Genomic DNA, 19371 nt, shown 5'->3' on the forward strand with positions numbered 1-19371 from the left:
AATTTCCGTTCTAATGAATCCTCCTGCGATATTCTAGGACCACTGGTTCGATACGATCACCCCTAGGAAAAAAAAGAAATAAACACACATCCGTGATCTTTCTTCTGGCAAAAAATACAAAATTCCACATTTTTACAGATAGGAGCTTGAAACTTCTATAGTAGGGTCTCTGATACGCTGGATCTGATGGTGCAATTTTCATTAAAGTTCTTTGACTTTTAGGTGATGTTTCCTTCTTTTTTAGAAAATAAGGCAAATTTCCTCAGGCGCATAACTTTTGATGGGTGAGACTAAACTTGATGAAACTTATATATTTGAAATGAACATAAAAATTTGATTCTTTTGATGTATCTATTGGTATCAAAATTCCGTTTTTCAGAGTTTCGGTTACTATTGAGCCGGGTCGCTCCTTACTTGTTCGTTACCACGAACTGTTTGATAGGCTACCTTTGCATTCATGGTAATATATGGCGCATTTTCACTTAATTTGGGAAAATTGACTCCAACTTTGCCCCCCAGGAGTTTGACGAAATTACGCCACTGTTGAATTACCTAAGATATTTCCCCTATTTCGTAATATTTGGCTAATATGGTTGAACACTTGAGTTCTCTAACGGTGTTGATATATAGCTGTGAACATAGTAAAAAGGCTGGACAAATTATAAATAAAAAGGCTGGGATTACGGACGGAAGCAACTAAGGTTTTGCAAAAAGAAAACAGTTCAGATCAAAATATTCAACAATTGGCAGTTTTTTGTTTTTTTATTATAAATGTGGCAGTAGAAAAATACATACGGGAAAAGGAAAGGTATATATGACTTGAAATCAGCATTTGATAACGTAGATCGTCCTTTGATATTTAACGTATTGTTAAATATAGGCCCGCCTACGAATCTCTTTTAAATAAATATTTGTTATTCATGTACTCATTTAATCAGTATTCTCTGAAAGTAATTAGCAAGGGAATATCCCTATGGATTTTCAGGGCAAAGGGTGCACGGTAAGGAAAAAAGCCTTTCGCCAAAATTGCTTGCTATGTTTACTCATGATATGTAATGAATCTCCGCCAAAGATGGCTACCAACTCTTCTATTGGGAAATATACATTGTTAGTACATTGTTCATATACACATACAGTGCATACAATATACAGTGCATATACATTGTATACAATATACAGTGCATACAATATACAATAAACAGTGCATATAGATTGTTCTAATTTTCCTATTTCGATGTAGGTTATCAATCATTATCAAGAAAACCAAAAGAAAAAAGGGTACTTATGTACTATCTGTAACACACGCGAAAAGTGAAGTTTGGTTAATGCTAATGAAATAAAACAAAATAGGATAAAATGTAATAGTTTAGAAAAAAAATTCGGCTATATATTTGTACCTTGGGGTGAGGGGTGGGGGTAAAGCATAGCATATATTAAATACGTAACCTAACCTAGGTACCTTTTTCCCCCTAAACCCCAAAAAACAATAGATTAAATATTGTAAACGCAATGACAAACCACGGCTTGCAATCCAATTCTCTATTGAAAAATACCCGTTTGACTAGTTTCTTAAGCATCGTATATCTTCCGTATATAATATGTAACATATAATATGTTACAGATAGTACATAAGTACCGATATTTATATATATATATATATATATATATATATATATATATATATATATATATATATATATATATATATATATATATATATATATATATATCAAACAGTTGGTGGTAAAAAGCTGTAAGTAAGGAGTGACCCGGCTTAATAGTAACCGAAACTCTAAAAAACGGAATTTTGATACCAATAGATGCATCAAAGGAATTAGATTTTTATGCTGATTTAAATATAATCCATCTTACCCATCAAAAGTTACGCGCCTCAGAAAATTGGCTGATTTTCAAAAAAGGAGATACGACCCCCTAAAAGCTACAGAACCTTAATGAAAATCACACCATTAGATTCAGTGTATCAGAGAGCCCTACTGTAGAGGTTTCAAGCTCCTATCTCCAATAATGTGGAATTTTTTTTTTTTTTGCCAGGAGAAAGACCACGGATGCGTGTTTATATGTTTTTTTTGTTTTTTTTTCTTTTCCAGGGGCGATCGTATCGACCCAGTGGCCCTAGAACAATGTGGGAGGGCTCGTTGGAACGGAAATTGAAAGTTCTAGTTTCCTTTTTAAGTGAACAAAAAAATGGAGGACAACTAGGCCCCCTCTCACGCTCATTTTTTTCCTAAAGTCACCCGATCAAAATTTTTAAATAGCCATTTTGTTCAGCATGGTCGAAAATATGATAACTATGTCTTTTAGGATGACTTAATCCCCCAAATTCCCCGGGAGGAGGGCTGAAAGTTATTAACTCTACCCAATGTTAACATATAGTATTGGTTATTGGGAAGTATACAGACGTTTTCAGTTTTTTTTTGTGGTAGTGGGGGTGGGTGGGTCGGGCATTATGTTGGATGATCTTCACATTGAGGAACTTTTCATGGGGGAAGGGACATTGCTAGGAAGGGGGCGCCGGATTTCCCAGCATTATTGAAAAAAATATCAAAAATTAAATAAAAAAAAAATTTTCAACTGAAAGTAAGGAGCAACATCAAAACTTAAAACGAACAGAAAATACTACGTATATGATTGGGTTCGCCCCCTAGTACCTCGCTCTTTAAGCCAAAGATTTTTTAGTACTTTCATAAGAGCTATTTATTCTAATTAACGGCATTTGTGATTAAGGGGTCATTTTTAAAGAATTGGAACAAAATTCGAACTTTAGTGTAAAGAGCGAGATATTGACAAGGGGGCAAACCCACTAATATACGTATTAAAAATATATGAATATAGAAGTTCGTTACGTAAGTTAATTCGTAAGTTATTACTTATATCTATTACTAATAAAAACGTTCGTAAATAAAATTTACGAACGTTATGAACGGAAGTTGTTCGTAAAACAACTTCCGAGAAGCCAAATCACCAAATAAAAGTAACATTAATATGCAAATGTTGTTTTAATTATTCATGTACGACGAGCCAAAATCAAAACCTGTATTAATTCAAAAACGTTCGAAAATCAAACAAAAAAAGTTTTTTAACTGAAAGTAAGAAGCGACGTTAAAACTTGAAACGAACAGAAATTATTCCGTATATAAAAGGGGCTGTCCCCACCTCAACGCCTCGCTCTTTACGCTAAAGTTTGACTTTCTCACAACTCTGTTTTCTTAAACAATAAAAAACTTAGCGTAAAGAGCGAGGCGTTGAGGAGGGGACAGCCTGATCATATACGGAATAATTTCTGTTCGTTTTAAGTTTTAACGTCGCTCCTTACTTTCAGTTAAAAAAACTTGTTTTCATTTTATTTACATATATATATATATATATATATATATATATATATATATATATATATATATATATATATATATATATATATATATATATATATATATATATATATATATATATATATATATATATATATATATATATATATATATATATATATATATATATATATATATAGGCCGTGTCCCCACGGCCGTTCAGCGTGTCCCCAGGTGGCGATAGGGGAACGCTCTACAGATATGCAGGGTACCTCCATAGGAGGCGCGGACCAAGGGGGGACCTTGTCCCTGGGGGTCCATAATAGAATTTGGGGCACCCTTGCCCGGGGTCATAAATACAAGCGGAAGAGGAAGAAGGCCCCTCAAATGTACACCCAAAAGGGCGCACTAGTTTATCCAAAAGTCCCATGAGTTACAAAACTCCTCCCAGCAATGGGTTACATTGCATGGTGATGCAGAACACCATCGCGGGAGGATCCTCTATAGGAGGACAACTGTGGCAGGGCGTAAGATCCAGATCTATGGACAACGGCCTCTGCAACGGGCTGCCTTGACCTTCTCGGGGCACCTGCAAGACTGGGGACCTTGTGGTCCACTCTATTCCCACTTGAGGAGTGGCGTCCCTTGAAGAAATTATTGCCTAGTAAACAACACAGCATTCACACGGGATTCTGACTAATGGACAATTCTTCTGGGATTGTTATGTTTTGATGGGCGTCTTTGGGCTGAAAAACCTCTTCCTAGCTAATTTATTTATTACGGGTTGCCTCCCCGTAGTAGCATAATATTTGTAGGCATGACTATATAATGAGTCGGAGGTAATAGGCTTGAGAGTGTTTGTCCAGGATTTCGACTCTTGTTGATAGAAGAGCATCGCCAAGTGCTGAAAACCATGTTGTGACCAAGATGGGCCCAGGATTGCACAAAGCCTCCTTTGATGGAGGTCCCAGGGACTTCTTGCTGTCCGGTTCTAAGCCGGCTTAACTTCGGTGTGGACTTGGGAAGATATGTGATCCCCGTCCTGCACTGGTATCCGGGATCATTGCTTTTCCTGAGGCGAAAAAAATTTCAATGATTTAAAGAACATGAAAATTGGAACTTGGAATGTTACGACATTAAAAAATGACTATCGTATCAGCATTTTGACTGACGAATTGAGACGATTCGAACTGGACTTATTAGGAGTTTCATAAACTCATATCCCAGGGGTATGAAACATGAAATTAGGTGATATAGAATTTGTTTCCTCAGGCAGGAAGGATGGGGTACATAGACAGGGAGTAGGGTTCATGATGAATAAAGAAGCTGCTAAGTCTTGTTTAGGCTGGGAAGGTATTAATAATAGAATACTAATTGCTCATTTTATGACTAGAAAGTTCAGGGTATCAGTTATAGTAGTATACGCCCCTGTAGAACCGACTGATGGAGATACTAGTGACTCAGATGAATTTTACTTACAGTAACAGGAGCAAATAAACAAGGTCCCAGGTAGAAATATGATGTTATTACTGGGAGATTTTAACGCCCAGGTTGGTAGAAATAAGGATAGATGTTATCCCAGCTTAGGTAAATTTGGTGTAGGAAAAAAAACAGTAATGGATACAGACTTTTGCAATTTTGTAGGTATAACAATCTAGTTATAACCAATACGGTGTTTGGTCATAAAATGGCTCATAAGCTAACATGGTATTAACGTGAAGGTAAGACAGCAAACCTTGTTGATTATGTTATAGTAAACCGAAGACTGGCAGGATCAATACAAGATACTAGGGTATATAGGAGTGCTGTTATTGATGTTAAAAGTAAAGATCACCATCTAGTAGTGTCCAGGGTTAATCTACAGCTGAAAAATCGGAAGGGTAAGTACCTCCCGGGAAGTTATGATGTTAGTAGACTCCAGGATGAGAATTTGAGAGAAACTTTCCAGGAACAGTTGAATACTAAACTTGAGAGTTTAAAATTTGATAATGTGGAAGATGGTTGGAATAATTTTAGAAAAATAATTTGTGAAGTTGCTGAAGGTGTATTAGGGAAGAAAGCTAGAACTGCAGCTAAGAATATTAGTTAAAAAGCTTTATGTTTAATAGAAAGAAGAAAGGACTTGTACAAGAATTATCTGAGTGATAGATCGCATGAAAACACAAGAAATGTAAGGAAAGTGGAGAAAGCATTGAAATATGAACTAAGGAGGTGTGAGGTGGAGGCCATGGATAAAATTGCCGAGGATTTAGAAGATGCAGCTAGACGGCATAATAGTAAAATATTGTATTGGCACGTTAATAAATTGAGAGGTAGTTGTCAATCCAGACTTGTCCCAGTTAAAGATAGGAATGGGGTGGCAATTAGCGATAAGGAAAAAGCTATAGCGAGATGGGCCGAACATTTTGAGAACTTGCTAAACCGAGATAGAGTTGCAGGAAAAAATATAGAAGAAAATGAAAGAGTTTGCGATACCTCGGACGTAACGGAAGATGTGTTTTGTGATGAGAAATTAGCAACAGTACTAAAAGGATTAAAGAATAATAACGCTCCAGGTAGTGATAGGGTGGTAAATGAGTTTCTTAAATATGGTGGCTCTTAGGTTAGAAATAAGTTATTGAAGATTATGAATATTATTTTTGAAAAAAGGGAAGGACGTAACGATTTTAGGAAAACCTTAATTAAGCCACTTTATAAGAAAGGTGATAAAAGTGAGTGTGGTAATTATCGAGGCATTAGTCTGGTCTCTGTAGGTAGCAAATTGCTTAGTAATATGATACTTTTTAGACTGAGAGATGCCGTAGACAAAGTTTTAAGAGAAGAGCAGTGCGGTTTTAGAAAAGGTAGAGGATGTGTTGACCGAATTTTCACTCTTAGGTTAATAATTGAGAAATTCCTAAGTTTTCAAACAACTTTGGTCCTCAGTTTTATAGATTATGAGCAAGCGTTCGATTCTGTTGATAGAGGAGCTTTAGTAAAGGTTTTATCCTTGTATGGTATACCAGACAAATACATTAAAGTGATTAGTGCTATGTACGAGAATAACACTGCTGCGGTTAAGGTAGGAAATGAGGTTAGCAGCTGGTTTTGTATTAAATCAGGAGTTAAGCAGGGTTGTGTTCTATCCCCCTTTATATGGATTATTTTGATGGACTTTGTTTTAAGGAGCACAGGAAAGGCAATGGGAGACCACGGAATCAAATGGGGAGGAAAAAGTCTCCTGGACTTGGATTATGCTGATGATTTAAGCATCCTAGATGAAAGTGTGAGCAAAATGAATGAAATTTCAGAGGTCTTGCGAGTTCAGGGTGCTAGAATTGGTTTGAAAATTAATGTTAAGAATACTAAGTCACTAAGGCTAGTAATAAGTGAATATGAAAAGTTGACGTTGGATAATGAAAAGATTGATCAGGTGGGCAGCTTCACTTATCTTGGTAGTATTTTTAGCAAAGATGGTGGGAGCAGTGAAGATGTTAAAAGTAGAATAGCCAAGGCTCAGGGTGTTTTTTCACAGTTAAAAAAAGTCTGGAAGAATAGGAAGATAAGTCTGAAAACCAAGATTAGAATCTTAGAAGCTACAGTGATGACAGTGGTCAAATATGGCTCTGAAGCATGGACGCTCCGAAAAGCGGATGAAGATTTGATAGATTACTGGTTAAAGATAAGTAATAACTTACAAAGACTTATGAGTTTTCTTAAAAATTATTTGTAAGAGAAAGAACTTGAAACCAATGTCACGCAATCCAGTGTCCTTTTAGCAAAAATCCCATAGAATCCTTACCACAATTTTTATTACATGGAAATATGCTGTACTCATCCTTTGTCATAATACAAAAAAAAATAATAAAAGTTGCCTGATTGCTGGGGCATAGAAAGTCAAAATCAATAAGCAAGAATACTCAACAAGAAACTAAAACTCAGAATTAAATTAAACTAAAGAAACAAATCGCAACCTGAGACCAAAATTATCTTATTCCTCAAATAAACAAAATTTTCTGTGATTTATTTACCCATTTAGCACAATTTTTTTAGCTATTAAAACTGTCCTATCATGTTTATTTGTTTTCACTGTCATTAACAGCCAAAAAAAAGAAAAAAAAAGCTGATTGAATTTAAATCATTTGACTATGGAGTGTTCAAAAAGAAGCGATCAAAATGTTTAATCACGTTTTTTTTTTCGGGATGAGTTTTCGAGCAGTAGGGCGCATTTTAGCTCCCAGGTCGCAACCTATTCAACACCAAAGTTATGCGAATTCTACATTGTAGCTCAGAAATATGCGAATTTCAGCTAGAATAGCAACTGAGAAACAAATAAGCTTTAAAATTGACGACGAGAATAAACTTGGTACTGTTCCATTAGCTGCAACCCACGCGATATATTGTATGGGGAAGATGTTAAAGAAACTAATCAAACTGGTTCTTTCAACAGAGAAATTCTATTCCGAGATTGCAAACAGTGGCTTTTACAATATTTAAACATTAGTGATTAGGGGGGAAAAGGTACCTAAGTTATATTAGGTTACGTATTTAATATGTGCTATGCTTTACCCCCCCCCCTCTTAATGTGCAAATATATAGCAGAAATTTCTTTCTAAACTATTGTATTTTCATCATATTTTGTTTTATTTCATTAGCATATTAACCAAACTTCACTTCTCGCACGGGTTTCTGCTAATAGAACAGTACCATAAACTTTATAGTCTACGGGACAATGGAAAAATGACCATAATCACTTGAAGGAATTCAGTGCAAGGCAACACTTGAAGACCAAGAAGTGCAACTATGGAGAACTATGATAGTCAGCTGTGTTTAGATCGGCAAGTCTTACTTTGTATAGGGTTGTAAAAGATAATTTTAAAAAAGTGTTTTATATAAAGTAGGGATAGTGCCTAAGAGTCAGCCAATTGTTGGTATAGAAGTCCTGTTAGAGTCAGGGAAGGTCTGGAAGCCAAGCCTACCCTAGGAAGTTAGCCTACCCAAGGTCCACCTTACAAGTCTCAACCCTGCGCGATTAGTGTTTCCAATGGATGTGCAGGTTCGGAGGGTCCATTCTTTCCTCCGAAAAAGATAGGTCACTATTCCCTCCACCTCTACCAGTCAGTGCCAACGCCCATCACAAGAATCAATTAATGCCGATCAAATGTAGAACAAACCGTCATTTGAATTTTTTGTGCCATTTTTTTTGTCAGTGTTCTTAATCAGTAATTGTTTCTTATTTTGTTTGTAGAAAACAATCCCAGTTAGCCTGGCCTCGGTCACCTATGATTCTTATTTTAGGGAATAAATGATTCTGATTCTACAGAAGCCTGAGATGTGAGGATAAGGCTCATGACTTGGACAATTTTTTTCCTCTGGCGCGGGGAGTTTTCTTATTTAAGAGGTTCCCTATTTGTTGATGGGGGAGATAGGCGACTTCCCAGGATAATAGGAGCTAGATATCCCTGTTTTATAGTAGCAGGACGAGGGGAGTGATCTTGAATCCAGTGTAACTTACCCAGTATTAATGTATGTATATATATTTTTTTGTTTAATCTGCCCTTTATAAAAGTTTTTCAGTATAGGTTATTGTTATTATAACAGGAACCAGGCATGCGCGTAAGACGTTTTGTTTCTTTTTATTAGAGAGGGGAGAATAAATTTGAAAAAATAAAATAAAATGCGGGTTTTATAAAAATATATCAAGAAATTCTTGAGTAGATCTTATCTTCTGAATGGTAGGGAGGGGGTTGTAAATGTTGTTTAAGTCTAATCAAATCTAAAGGTAAGACTTCTTCGTTTTTAGTATATGATTATACCTTACATAATAACGTGCCTCTCAAATTTTAAATTGGTCGAAAGCAGTTGTGGCTGGAATTGAGGGGTGGGAGGGTGGAATTTGTCTATGATATGACTAGTATATAAGATATTAACGCCCAAAAAGATATAACCATCAATGCTAATTTGGTGAACTCGTGCGTACAGAGAAATTTCTTTTCCAGATGGAAGAAGAACAATTTTTGGAATAACTGAGAGGGGAGGTCGAAGACGGAAAAAATAGGTAAATTAAATATAAGTGTATAAAATAATGATAAAGATCTTTAAAAGTTTAATATTTAGGAGAGCCAGACGGAAGCCCTCTCCTTGCTATTAGTCTGGCTGATCTCCCACCAATAGATACGGTCATTTTGAACGAATATCAGAGGCAACGCTATAGCGTTGCCTATAGTAAAGGCTATACAGCTCCAATGTTTTATTATTTATTTATTTTTTCCCAGAGGCACTTCATATGGAAGGGGTCGTAGTATAAACTTCAAAGGGGGATCATTCGATTGGAAATCGAGTTCTAGTTCCCTTTTTCAGGGTGGAAAGTGATTGGAGGGCAACTAACACCCCTTCCACGCCCACCATTTCCCCAAACACATCCAATCAAATTTTGAGATAGCCATTTTGTTCTAAGGAGTTGATTTACAAATAGAAATTATGCTTTTGAGGAGGACACTCCCCCCCAGCCCTCAGGGCACGGTTTGTAAGTTATGCCCTAGGGATATATAAGGTTTTTATAGAAAGCTTTGTGGTGGACAAAAAGGACTCATTCGATTGAAAATTCAAAGGGTTAGTGCCCTTTTTAATTGTCGAAAGTGAATGGAGGGAAACTAATCCCCCTCTCACGACTAACCCTCCTCTCACGCTCACCTTTTCCCGAAACACATCCAATCAAAATTTTGATATAGTCATTTTGTTCAACGTAGTTGAAAATTCTGGAAATTATGTCTTTGAGGATGACAACCCCCCCCCCCCAGAGCACGCAGGGCAAGGGCTGTAAGTTATGCCCTGGGGGCATATATGGTTTTTATAGAAAGCATTGTCGTAGAAACTTCGATCACGCTTCATTTGATAGAAAATTTAAATGGCTAGGGTCCTATTTAACAGTCGAAAATGATAGCAGGGCACTAAACCTCTCTTCCAAGCTCCTCATTTCCACAAATACGACCAATAAAAAGTTTGAGATTTCCACTTTGTTCAGCGCACTTGAAAATCCTGGAATTATACCTTTAACCGGGACAATTCCCCACCAGTCTTCAAAGCATGGATTATAAGCTATGCCCTCAGGGCATAGATGATTCTTATGGAAGGGCTGCTCGTATAAACTTCAGAGAGGGCTCATTTGATTGGAAACTGAAGTTCTAGTTAACTTTTTAAGCGTCAAATGATATCGAAGGTTAACCAGCCCCCCCCAAACCTCTTTTTCCTAAATGCATCCGATAAAAATTTAGATAGCCATCTTGTGAAAAATTATTCAATAATCTGATAACAAAACTCCGAGGTCGACACAACCCCCCAGGGCCTGGGGACAGCTGTTGTAAGCTATGACCTGAAGAATGAATCTGGTTTTGTGGAAGGGAGACTCATTAGAGTTTCATAGAGGGCTCACTTTGATTGGAAACTGACAGTTTTCGTTCACTTTTTAAATGTCAAGAGATTGGAGGGGACCTAGCCTCCCCCCTCTACCCCTTTTTTCTTCAAACCCATCCGATAAGAACTTTGAGACAGCCATTGTTTTAAAAATAGTTCTAAGACCATATAACGAAAACTCTGGGGACGACACAGCCCCCCAGGGCCCCTGGGCAGGCGATAGCCCTGGGGGAATATATGATTCTTATAGAAGGGACACTCGTATAAAAATTAAAGAGGGCTTATTTGATTGGAAATTGAAAGTTCTAGTTCAGTTTTTGAGAGTCAAAAGAGATTGGAGGGCAACTAGCTCCCCCCCCGCCCCTTTTTCCCCAAATGCATCTGATAAAACTTTAAGATAGCCATTAAGTTAAAAATTGTTCAAAAGTCAGATAACTAAAACTAAGGTGTCAACATAACCCCCCAGGGCCCGGGGACAGGCGTTGTAAGTTATGCCCTGGGGCATATATGGTTCTTATGAAAGGGATGCTCATATACACTTCAGAGAGGGCTCATTTGATTGGAAATTGAAAGTTCTAGCTCACTTTTTAATAATCTAAAGAGATTCGAGGGCGACTAGCCCCCCCCCACGCCTTCTTTTTCCAAACCCATTTGATGAAAGTTTTTCGGTTTTGTTACAAACAGTTCAAAGGTCAGATAAGAAAAACTTCGGTGTCAATAACACCCACCAGGGCCCCGGGGAAGGCGTTCTAAGTTAAACCCTAAAGGCATGTATGGTTCTTATGAAAGGGATGCTCGTCTATACTTCATAGAGGGCTCATTTGATTGGAATTTGAAAGTTGTAGTTCACTTGTTAAGTTCAAGAGAGTTAAGGGCAACTAGCTCCCCCTCCACACGCCTTTTTTTCCCCAAACCCATCCGCTCCAAATTTTGAGATAACAAGTTTTTTGAAAATTGTTCAAAAATTAGATAACAAAAACTCCGGTGTCAACAACCTCCCCCCCCGAGCCCGGGGGGTAGGCGTTGTAAGTGTTGTCCTGGGTGGCGTGTATGGTTCTTATGAAAGGGATGTTTGTATAAACTTCAGAGAGGGCTCATTTGATTTGAACTTGAACGTTCTAATTCACTTTTTAAGAGTCAAAAGATATCCGAGGGCAACTAGCCCCCCCCACACACCCTTTTTTCCCCAAGCCCCTCCGATAAAATTTTAGAATAGCCAGCTCATTAAAAATAGTTCAAAGGTCAGATAAGAAAAACTCCTGTGTCGACGCAGCCCCCCAGGGCCCGGAGGCAGGCGTTATGAGTAATGCTCGTATAAACCTCATAGAGGGCTCATTTGATTGGAACTTGAAAGTTCTAGTTCACTTTTTAAGAGTCAAGAGATTTAAGGGCAACTAGCCGCCCCCCACACGCCCTTTTTTCCCAAACCCATCCGCTCCAAATTTTGAGATAGCCAGTTTTTTGAAAATTGTTCAAAAATTAGATAATGAAAACTCCGGTGTCAACCCCCCCCCCCAGGGCCCGGGAATAGGCGTTGCAAGTGTTGTCCTGGGGGCGTATATGGTTCTTATGAAAGGGATGCTTGTATAAACTTCACAGAGGGCTCATTTGATTGGAAATTGAAAGCTCTAGTTCACTTTTTAAGAGCCAAAAGATATCCGAGGGCAACTAGCCCCCCCCCCCCCTACACCCTTTTTTCCCCAAGCCCTAAAATTTTAAATAGTCATTTCATTAAAAATAGTTCAAAGGTCAGATAAGAAAAACTCCTGTCTCAACGCAGCCCCCCAGGGCCCGGAGGCAGGCGTTATGAATAATGCTCTGGGGGCATATAGTTCTTAAAGTAGGGATGCTCGTATAAACTTCGGAGAGGGCTCATTTGATTGGAAATTGAAAGTTCTTGTTCACTTTTTAAGAGTCAAAAGAGATCGGAGAGCAACTATCCCCCCCCCACCCACGCCCTAAATGCACCATCCAAAAAAAAATTAGATTTTGTTAAAACATTTTGTTGAAAATAGTTCGAAGTTCAGATATCAAAAACTCCGGTGTCGACACAGCCCCCTAGGGCCCGGGGGTAGGCGTTTTAAGTTGTGCCCTGGGGGCATATGTGGTTGTTATGGAGGGGATGCTCGTATAAACTTCATAGAGGGCTCATTTGATTGGAAATCGAAAGTTGTAATTCACTTTCTAAGAGTCAAAAGTGATCGGAGGGCAGCTAGCCTCCCGCCACAGTCCATTTTTTTTCCAGAGACACTTCGTATAGAAGGGGTCGTCGTGTAAACTTCAAAGGGGGCTCATTCGACTGGAAATCGAGAGTTCTAGTGCCCTTATTAAGAGTCAAAAGTGATCGGAGGACAACTAGTCCACCACCCCTTTACTGAAAACTATATGCGTCTTGAACAGTCTTGGAAAGTATAAACAACATCAAATTGAATATTTGATGTATAATGATATTAATTATTGAAAGATCCATCAGTCCAAGAATTTATTTCACTGTAATTTATTTTTATTTTCAATGCTGTAACAACTGGAAAAGAAAATATTTGTAATATAATTCGTTTTCAATTAAGCACCAATGACGCAGTAGGGTTTAGACTTTTACAGCGAGAGAAGGAGGCGATACCCAAACTCTTGTTTGTAGTGATTTTTGCTCGTTTCAAGCTTGATTTGCATATTCAGTTTAAGTTTCACTTGTCTTAAGACTCATTTATTCATTTATATTATTATTTGTTGTATGTTTTTTGCTGTGATTGTTTATTTAATTTCTGTTCGTTTTGTGTTTTATTTATTCTTTAATAGTAATTTCTGGTCTTGTTTAGTTTTAATTTTAAAATGTATTATTATATGCTGAGCTTAAGTTTAAAATGGCCTTTACTTTTCTGTGAAAAACTTATTTTTCGGAAAGTTTTTTTTTTATTAATATAGTTAAAAGAGCTGCGTTGCACCAATCTTATAAGTTCAAAGGAACTGCAGGTTCATAATTTGTAATAAAAATATTTAGTCACGCATTAAAACTATTAACAAATTTCCTGATACACGCAGTCAAATGTCTACATAATTTAACTTCTCACTGCCTTTCTTTACAATTTAGACCTACAATAGTTGCTTATTAGGCTTTTTTACAACCATTACATCAACTAATTAGGGTGAATGTGGTTCCACGTAAACAACCACTTTTTTACTATGGTTTATGCTCAACTGCTTAAGCATGCGAAAAATTTTCCCCTTAATTAACACAGAGTCATAACGTGAAGTTATGGTGTCGTAAAAGAATGAAATACAAACTTGCGATGGAATATACAACATTGGTATTTTGATTCAAGCGAGGGTTCACCCACTCAAGACCACCTGGTGTATATCTCTGAGCTCAACTTGGTCCACCATGCGTGGTACATTTCCACACCACCACCCTTCTTTGCACCATGAATGGCAAATTCTGCACCACATGTGGCACACTTCGGACACGGTTGGTACACTCCCCTTGGTGCAAATAATTTTTGAAAGTGAGTGGTCCCTCGGGTTCAAGTGAAGCACTTTGATATGAAAGGGTCAAGATGGATTGAATCTCACATAAATTACGCAGGGGATGGAGAAAAACTAACTAGTGGTCCAAAATAAATTAATGGTTCATAAAAGTGCGATAGTTCGGTTATTTTTTAATGATAAAATGGAACTTTTAAATACAAACAGCAAGATTAAAGTTTTTTTTTCAAACTTATGTAAACACAATTTTTATACAATTTGTAAAAAAAGAAATTGTTAATCAAGTAACTGAGAGTAATTTTTTCCGTTGTTTTTTTTTTGGGGGGGGGGGGGTTAGCAGGATTAAGTTTCTAAATGTATATGAAAAAGCACTTCGGTGAGTTTTTTTTAATTTAATATTAATGCTTATTTGGACTTAGAGTTTTACCTTGAAATTACAGAGCCTAAATTCACAGTTAAGAAATGTCAAATAAAACAACGACACAGCTCTAATTTCCATGACTGATAAGGTGTAGAATTTTTTTCTAGAAGGATGGGGGATATCTCGATAATAAAATAAGGACACAGACACATTGACATTTTACCTGATAACTGAAACAACCGTTGACAAATAACATTCGCGTTTTTGGTATTCATATCTTTTTTCTCTCATTTTTTTTTTTTTTTGCAAAAATGCATTTTTAATACAGGATACACCGCCGGACAAACTATAAATATAACCGACCCCAGGTTAATTTACATAATATTCTAAAATAAAATAATATATAACCTGGAATATTATTGATCAGGGCCAATTAAAGATCGCACATTTCAACACCAGAAACCAGAAAACAACAGGGATGGGACTACAAATTGATCACTCTGCAAGGTCCGAATCATTCACTAGTTTCGAAAATCATGGCTGTAAATCTTTCAAATTCAATTTCTTTTAGAATAACAACATGCTCAAACCTGCAGCATTTCCGTATGGACAAAAAGAATCCATTGTAAACTTACCCCCCTCCCCCCCAAAAAAAATGCAGTGTGCCTTCCGCGTTTGGTGTTATTTTATGCCTCAAGCTGTGCTTAAATTTTAGTTGTCTACATAGCTACAAAATACTGATTTAAAATAACATTAGCGAAGTTTCATCCACTAAGCTTCTTAGCCATTGGAATTCAATTCCTCTATTTGATTCCTCTATTTTTTCGGTGTTGCGCCTCCCCTCCCTCTCTCGCTTTTTATCGTTGTCCCTTTCCTTTATTTTCCAGATCTATTTTTTATTTTCAAATTTGAAAATTTTGTTTGTCTGTTTACTTTGCCCTGACCAGCTTAAGCTTGCTTGCCCAGCACAAGTTTGCTTGCCCAGCATAAGTTTGCCCAGCAAAAGTTTGGGCGATAAATCAGCCGATTTTCGCTGGCTGAAATTTTTTCTTCTGCACTTTTTTCTTACGTCAAATTTAGTCTTAAAGTTGATCTATTTCAACTCCACTGACAAATTTGAAAAAGAAAAAAATGCGCTGACTTTGAAGCCACCTAGTTGGGTGACTGTTAGCTAATTGCCTAATTGTGCAATACTCGTGGTCGATATGTCTAAGATACGTTTATGGACGATATGTCTAAGATACGATATGTCTAAGATACGATAAGATACGTTTTATGGACGACGTCAATAAAATAGAAACTTGATGGGAGAAGATAAAGAAATGTTGCTTATTTTAATTCTAAAAAAATTGCAAACACCAGTTTTACTTAATATTACGTTTCCATCAGCTAGCAGAAGATTGGGCACTTATGCATTATGCGGTACCCATCGCTATATACTGTACAAGGAAACCAGACAGGAAACCAGTAAACAGGTATTTGCTAGATAAATGGTTCGCAATGCGTGATTTGTTATTGCGTTTACAATATTAAAACTGTTGTTTTTTTGGGGTTTAGGGGGGGAGGTACATTAGGTTAGTTTACATATTTAATATATTCTATGCTTTACCCCCCCCCTAATAGCCCAAATTTGTTTCTAAACTATTATATATTCATCCTGTTTTATCTTATTTCATTACCATTAACCAAACTTGACTTCTTTCGTGGGTATCGTATAATGCATAAGTACCAAAAATTGTTACTGATAGACTACTTGTTAGTGAAATCTTCTCATAATTCGAAACTTCGTTGGAGAAAGTTTTAGATGGATCTTAACTCTAATTGAAACTTAAGTTTAATAACTTTAATTTAGTTTAAGTTAATAAATTGACTTAACTTAATTATACCTAAATTGAAAAAAAAGTTGGTACTTCCTCGTTAGCTAGTAGATACATAAGAATCGAAGTTAGGTTAATCATAATGAAATATACCAAAATATGATGAAACTATAATAGTTTAGTAACAAAATTATGGAAACTACAACAAAGAATTATGGAAGGGGGGCCGCCCAGAACGCATTATATTAAAAACGTAACCTAACGTAACCTTAACCAAAATACCAACTAAATATTTAATTAAAATATTGCTACAATGTAGTTTTCCACCGAGCCTAAGCTAATTGTCTGGTATAAAGACCGTGAAAACTTGTTATTGTATTGTCTTGGCGATACAAATTCTCGAGTGTGTACTAGCTAACAAGGAAATACCAAAAATTCTACTACACAAACAAAACTAATTTTTATTCCAGACCTTAAAATTCAAAATTTTGTAGTGGACAACTCTCTTGAGATTGGCAAAAATATAACTTTCCTGTCCCCTTTGTACCATACCAAAATTACAATCTGTTTGCTCAGAAAGGAATCATGCACTGTGGTCTCTGTTATCAAAATACTGAACCAAAGAGAACGGGTAACTAGGGCTTCCACTCTCGAATATTAAAATTCGGGACAAGTCTTAAATATTCGGAGAGTTTTCAGGGACAAGTCTTCAAGATTCGGGGATTTTTCGAGAAAAAAAAATGAAATTTCGTTGTGAAAACTTAGGAGCGAAGAAGTTTTAGCTTCGTTTTCAGGCTCAAGTAGAGCTTGGATCCGCACAGTAAATCAAGCCTTTTACAGAGTAGGTTTTAGAGCTATAGCAGGGGATTGGAACCCATAGCTGAAAACGCTAATTGCTGATATTGCGGTAAAAACTTCAAAATTATTTTCAAATTAAAAAAAAAATAGTGAACACATGTGAACTGTAAATACCAGTAGCAATTTTTCATTAAGTCATTAATATCAGTAATTCATTAAAAATATTTAAAAAATAAAATAAATATTGTTTTAGGTTTATACATAGGTAAATTAAATAGACAAAATTAAACCTATAAGTATGGGGCAACATTAAAACTTTAAACAAGCAAGAACTAAATTAACAAGTAACAAGAACAAGTAAATTTAAACTTAAATTAAAAAGGAATTTTACGACAATTGACACATTATTGGTTTTTCTTGCTGATTCTAAGGCCTTAAGTCTTTATCCCCCCCAGAAATCCCTCACGTAAAAAACGGAAAATAATCCTCCCCCTCACAAAAATACCCCCTGCAGAAAATACTCCCCACGGAAAGTACCACCGTGGGAAATACCCCCCACGGAATGTACCCCGCCGCTAAAAACACCCTCGAAAAGTAAACACCCCCCCCTGCGGAAAATACCTCCTCGGAATATACATTTTTTCATTGTTTCTCTCTACTCTGCTCTCATTTCTTTTGGCTACCTCATAATTACAATATAGTCACCGAGGTACTTATGCATTATAACTTACACACGAAAGAAGTGAGGTTTGGTTATTGCTAATGAAATAAAATAAAATAGGATGCAAATATAATAGTTTAGAAACAAGTTTGCTATATATTCGCAAATTAAGGGGGGTGGCGTAGGGATAAAGCATAGCATTCATTAAATACGTAACTTAACTTAGGTACCCCACCCCCTAAACCCCCAAAAACAATAGTGTTAATATTTTAAATGCGATGAAGAAACACGCGTTGTGATCCATTTCTCTATTGAAAATACCCGTTTGACTGGTTTCCTTTAGTGTTTCCCGATACAGTATATAGCGGTGTGTAAGATACAATGCACAAGTACTGTCACCGATTAACCACCAATCCTCCCATCAACCCTACGGCCATCCATGTTCCAAATATAATACTTATTGCAGTCACATTTTTATATCAGCCCATCTAATGCCTGGACATGATAGCTATAAGCTACAAATCATATAAAAATAATTTATTCTTTTTCTTCACACTAACATAATTTGGCATTATTAACCAACAGTTCGTGATAAAGAAGTCGAAAATAAAGTAAAAATTGACAAGAAAACAATAAGAGCCTAATAACCAAATTTTCACTTTCAGCTGTAATGTAAATTTTCTTATGAATAATATTTTTGGGATCACTTCCGTTTAAATCCCCTATTCCCCGACCTTGTACATAGCCTATAGCTAAATTTTTTCTCATTAGGAGGGGGAGGAGGTGGTGCATTTTTTTATGGTAAGAAGGTTGTATTTAGGGATTTTCCTTAAGAAGAAATAAATTAAACCACAATTTCTTTAAAATCTTTTGTTTCTATCTCAGAATTAGCCTTCATAGAGGGTTATTAATTGTTCAAGCATTAGAAGTTGTAAGGATAGGCCTAGATATTTAAACAAATTTACTTGGCTATCCCGAATTTGAGCAGAATATATTTTCCGTAAAATTTTTTTGCCTAACTAACAGCTTTGCAAAACCGTAAAAAGATCCTAAAACTGCAGTTTAAAATATTACACCCACTGAAAATATTCCACGGGTGAAGGGACCAAAATAATAATCGTGAGGGGAGTGCTGAGTGAATACGTTTGAGGATAAATGGTGGTATGACAAAGAAAATTCTCAGATAAAAAAGAAAAGAACTTAAATTTTACACACCGAATGAAACAAAAATTTAAATGGTAAGAATTCCTGGAAAAAGATCAATTCTTTCAATATGTTATACGTTCAATCATTACTAAACATTAATACAGTATGTCCAAAATCAAAAATAGCAAAAGAAAACCAAATTTAAACTTATGATTCGGCTTCCAAAACAATTCTCCTTCTTTAGAAGTTCAATTCCAAACCCAAAATCCAACTGAGCGTTCCGTTAAACAACTTTCAATATAGTTCTTGGCTAATTTTGTCAAGATTGCCTTGACAACGAATGGTAAATGTGCAAAAATCTCATAGCATTTGGAATACTGCATTCAA

The 19371-nt window shown here is 36.4% G+C and overlaps 1 protein-coding gene across 1 annotated transcript in view; it reads right to left on the minus strand.

Annotated features, from left to right (window-relative positions):
- LOC148946745 (tensin-1-like) overlaps positions 1–16912 on the minus strand; it is a 146883-nt gene extending 129971 nt beyond the window's left edge. Inside the window, exon 1 of the mRNA XM_089097103.1 lies at positions 16852–16912. The gene's annotated coding sequence lies outside the window, so the exon portion shown is untranslated. The remainder of the gene's footprint in view (positions 1–16851) is intronic.
- Between the last annotated feature and the right edge of the window lie 2459 nt (positions 16913–19371).

This window comes from Artemia sp. Qi Xiang Cuo, chromosome 11 (assembly GCF_049724085.1).
Source record: "Artemia sp. Qi Xiang Cuo chromosome 11, ASM4972408v1, whole genome shotgun sequence".
NCBI lineage: Eukaryota > Metazoa > Arthropoda > Branchiopoda > Anostraca > Artemiidae > Artemia > Artemia sp. Qi Xiang Cuo.